Here is a 5328-nt window from a genome sequence, read left to right on the forward strand (position 1 = left end):
AGAGCAGCCCCACCAGAGAGAGCATCACCCAGAGAGAGAGCCACTACCCTCAGCCTCCTTTGCCAACGGGGATCACCCCCCCACCCCCACTCCCCGGCGAGCCTGGCTCCTGGTCCCTCCCTGGCCCCTTCCCTGCAGCACCGTCCCTGGTCCCTGTCCCCAAAGTGGTGTCTAGCGGGTCAGGAGGCAAGAGCAGAAGCGCAGCCGCCCTACCCACCAGCCAGCGCCCTGGGCACCACTGGGGCCTCCGGCCTGAATCCTGGGGCGGGGCAGCCGGCGGCCAGAGCTGTGCCCTCCGTGTGTCAGCACAAGACATGTACAGATGGGGCAGCGGAACAGGTCAGGAAATGAAGAGTAAGGGAGCATCGCGATCCCACAGACACAAAACCAACCCCCTGCCTGCCTCTCCCTGGGGAAACGGATCCCGGTTCATCTCACTCAGGGGCTTGGCATCTGGCCTGGGGTGAGTTGGGGCTCTCTGAGCCCTCTGGTCTGGACCCTCCTTTAATGCACCGGGTGGGGGGTGGGGCACACATGTCGCTGAATGGGGGGGGGGGGAGAAGGGTGGTGTCTCATCTGTTCCACCAGGAGGCAGCGAGGTGATAGGAGCCCCCCCTCCACCCCCGCCTTCTCCCCCCTCCTTTTTTGCTGCCGCATCTGTCTCTTGTGCAGGTCAGAATTCCTCGCAGAAAATCCAACGAAAGGAGAAAAGCACATTTTCAAGCCCGAACAAGAAAGATGCTTCCCGGAAGTTATGACGTCATTGCATCTGGGGGCACTGCGCTTTTGTGGTGAAGAAAAAGGATGGTTAGTATTCCTGTTAGATGCAGACTGGTGGGTGGGTGGGTGGGCGGGTGGCCAATTTCTCGCGCATCATCCTAAGTGGAAGGCGTAGCTGCGTCTCCGCCCAGCTATTCTCCTGGAGTTCATTTGCAAAAAAACTTGCTCTGAGTTTTCCTACAGGAAAAGAACGTACCCTATTATTTTATGAGAAGGGGAAACACAGGCCACAAATCCCTGGTCCTCTTGGCCCTCGTCTACCACACCCTTCCCCATCCCTGGCCACGTGGCTGCCCGGGAGGAACCCGCTGGTCGATGCTCACCCCCACAGGACGGCATGAAACACTTCCCTGACTCCCAGCTCGCTTACGGGTAATGTTTTCAGGGCACAGATGAGAGTGGGGTGAAGCGTGTTTCCAGGCCCCGCTCCCCAACAGACCCGTCCTAATCTGGCGCCTTTTGGATGCGATGGGAGTGACATCATAGGTCCGGCTACAAAAATGGCCCCAGGTCGCCAGTAGACTGAGCCCCCCAAAATTGTAGAGCCAGAGGTCTGTTGGGCCACCTGTCAGATCGACCCTTAAGGCCACAGACACAGCCTCAGTGGGGTTCCCCCTGGAGCATGTACTCCTACTGTTTCTTCCTCTGTTTCCCAATCCTTATCAGAAACCTCAGTGTCTCAGGTCAGGGGAGGGCTGTGGGGAGGTGGGATTAGACTTGGTCAGTGAATCTTTTTTTTTTTTTTAATTTTTTTAATGTCTATTTATTTTTGAGAGAGAGAGAGACAGAGCACGGGGGAGGGGTAGAGCGAGAGGGAGACACAGAATCCAAAGCAGGCTCCAGGCTCTGAGCTGTCAGCACAGAGCCTGACGCGGGGCTCGAACTCACAGACCGTGGGATCATGACCTGAGCCGAAGTCAGACGCTTAACGGACTGAACCACCCAGGCGCCCCAGCCTGTGTTTTCTTTTTTATGCTACGTGAGAATATCAGCTATTACAGAGCCACGGCCTTTGGTCTTTGAGTGAGCTCGCGCTTGAGGAAAAGTGTTCGATATTCCAGAGACGGTACCTGTTCCTTCCTCGCCCGCGTGAGTCAGGAATCCTTGTCTCTGGCAGACGGAATATACCCCGACCCCTCGACTGAGAATTCTACTCTAGAAATAAACACATTTGTACGCCTGACTTGGATCCTCTGTTCCCCTCTCTCTGCCCCTCCCCTGCTTGCCTGCTCTCTCTCAAAAATAAACACTTTCCGGGGCACCTGGGTGGCTCGGTGGCTCGGTCAGTTAAGCGTCTGACTTCGGCTCAGGTCATGATCTCGCGGTCCGTGAGTTCGAGCCCCGCGTCGGGCTCTGGGCTGATGGCTCAGAGCCTGGAGCCTGTTTCAGATTCTGTGTCTCCCTCTCTCTCTGCCCCTCCCCCGTTCATGCTCTGTCTCTCTCTGTCTCAAAAATAAATAAACGTTAAAAAAAATAAAAATAAAAAATAAACACTTTCCAGAGGCACCTGGGTGGCTCAGTTGGTGAAGTGTCCGACTTCGGCTCAGGTCACGATCTCACGGTCTGCGAGTTTGAGCCCTGCGTCGGGCTCTATGCTGACAGCTCGGAGCCTGGAGCCTGCTTGCGATTCTGTGTCTCCCTCTCTCTCTCTCTGCCCCTCCCCCACTTGCACTCTGATTCTCTCTCTCTCAAAAAAAAAAATTGAATAAATAAATAAGCATTTGTTTTTAACCAAGATGCCTATTCGAATTCAGTAGATCTGAGATGGTCAGGGATTCTGGCTTATAACCAGGTCCCTGGTGATGCGAGGCCGCAGGCCTGTTCCACGGAGGGAAGGCGGTGTCTCCCCATGTGTGGTCCTCAGGCCGTCTGCATTGGAGTCCCTGGAAGCACCTGGGCTCCCCTACAGCCAGAATCTAGGGGAGGACCCCCCGGCACCCGCAGTTCGGTAAAAGCCCCAGACGACTCCGGTGCAGACGGACGCCGGTGAGCAGCTGCTGTAGGGACGAGAAACACGGTCACTCGTGGCAGAGCCGAGGTTGCAATGGCCCATGGGCTTGTGCCGCTGCCGTGTGCGATGGTGTGCTCCTTCTGTGCCCCCAAGTTTTGGCCTCCTGACTCCCCAGAATAGATCTGCTTCGTGGGATGGCTACCATAATTAGCCAATAAGGTCAGATCTGGGTGTAAAGAGGCCCTAGGGGGAACTGTGGCCTGAAGGAAAAATGACTCAGGAGAGCATCGGAGCCGGGGCAGGATGGGGAAGGACCCTCACCCTGCTTTGTTTCATGGAGCCTCCCCTGTACCTCCAGCACTCGGCCCAGAGCAACCACCTGGGCAGGCAAGGAGGCCAGGGGACCCACGGGAACCATGCACAGCCGGCAGGCCGGAGTCCGGATGACGACAGGAGATGCAGCCTTGGGGGCTGGGCCAGATCTGCGGGTCCCCCGTAAAGCACTGCCCAGAAATGCAGGCCAGCCCGGCACACGCTGCCCCTGCCCCAGCCCCCAGCAGGACCCACGCTGGGTGCTTTGCATCCACGCTGGGTGCCCCGCCCCCCGCCTTCTCCCTCTCCCCCTTCGTCCCGGGAATATGTGGGGCGCAGCTGCTAAATGTTGAGTGGGCACTAAAGAGAGAAGAGCCAGCAGAGGTCACAGAGTATGGGCCGACACAGACAGCTGAGCAAGCTCCTAGATCCGCTGTGATGAGTGTGGCAAGTGTGGTGGGGTTGTGTGCTGCGGTGCAGGGGGAGGCGGCTGCTGGAAGCGGCAGTTGCCCGGAGTCAGCTCTGGAAGCTGGACAGTTTGATATTCTAAGGCGGAAGGTCTTTCCACCCGTAAGCAGCACGGCACCGGGGCACTTAGGCTGAGCGGGGGCTAGGGGAAGATGAGGCCAGAGAGGCAGGCAGGGGACAGATCAGAAAAGGCTTTCTGAGTCCTGCCAAGGAGGCTGGCTTTTCCTCTCGCAGGAGCCCCCCATCCGGTCGTCAGCAGGGGAGCCTTGCGTGAGGTCCCCGAGGCGGCTGTGAGGAGGAGATCCTGGAGAAAGCATGCACGGCTGACCGCCTTGGAAAGAAGGGCCGTGTTGGTGAATCAGTCCTGCGCTTGAACTAGTAGAGATTTTGGTGGACTGAAGTGCCCGTCACGGGTCAGTTTTTCTCTTACTGCCCTTCGAACCCCATTTGAAAAAAAGATATTGGTGCCCCGGATAGATCTGTTCAGTGAGGACAAAGAGGCCATCCATCCGCCACGAAGAGGGAAAAGTTAGCAGTGGTGGCGCCCAGCCCTCAGTTCAGTTGCAAACAATTGACAGGGAAAATACTCCTCCCGGTCAGAGAAATGGTTAGTATAGTCATGACTAAAGAAAACAGAAAAAAAAACTGACCTTAAAAAATCTCAATAGGAAAGCAGGCAACGGACATGTACAAACAAATCATAATTATACATATTGTTTTATTTTAGAGAGAGAGAGAGTGCGTGAGTGGGGGAGAGAGGCAGAGAGAGAGAGAGAGAGAGAGAGAAACAGAGAATCCCAAGCAGGCTCCACACTCAGCACAGAGTCCGACGCGGGGCTTGATCCCATGACCCTGGGATCACGACCTGAGCCCAAATCAAGTGTCAGATGCTCAGTCAACTAAGCCACCCAGGTGGCCCCCCCGAAACAAATCACGATTTAAGATACATATTCTGTAGAAGCACAAAGGACATAAAATAAACACACAAACCAAAACACGTGAAAAGTGTTTAACACTGTTCGTGATCAAAGTCACGGCCACGTAAGGCACTGAGAGTTGGCGCTCTTCGCGTATCAAATTGGCGATATTTAAGGAGCTAACACGCAACTCTGGACTGAGAAGACTTAGTGATGTGGGCAGCCCCCAGCCATCCCGGTGGGGGGGGGAGGGGGGGAGGGAAACGGGGAAACTTTTCCGAAAGCAATTTAGACAATTAAACCCCAAAGCCATAACAGTGCCCTGTCTGTGATTTTACTTCCAGGAATCTATCTTAAGGGAATAATGAACGAGGCTGCAGGGATGGATGTACAAGGACACCATAGTGCTATTTATGATAAGCCTAAATTGGAAGAGGTAAGTCATGGATCGAGGCTAGCCCAGTTTGATAAGCTATGTTGCATGGTGTGGGATGGACCACTGAGCAACCACTAGACGTGTGTACTGAAGGATCTTGAACCGATCGAGGGAAATGCCCACGGGGCATCTCACATAAAACCAGTATATTAAACCACAGAATCGGCAGGGTCCCAATTTTATTGTTTAAAATGAGCATACACTTAAATAAGTGTTAGAAGGGCACACAACCAAATGGGGGAGATTATGAGGATTTTCTTTTAATGCGATTTCCCCCTTTCCCTGTATTTGGCAGTTTTCTACAACGAATGTTTTCCTAATTATGTTTGAAAACTTAGTCTACGAAGCCTCCTCGCCCCATCGAGTGACACGGTCCTCAATGCCACAGCAGGTTGAGGCTGGCCTCAAGCTGTGGTTTGGGGCAGGTGGGGTGGCAGGTGGCCCTTCGTGGGCCAGGTTCGCAG

The sequence above is a fragment of the Panthera tigris genome, chromosome D2 (genome assembly GCF_018350195.1).
Source record: "Panthera tigris isolate Pti1 chromosome D2, P.tigris_Pti1_mat1.1, whole genome shotgun sequence".
In the NCBI taxonomy this organism is placed as follows: domain Eukaryota; kingdom Metazoa; phylum Chordata; class Mammalia; order Carnivora; family Felidae; genus Panthera; species Panthera tigris.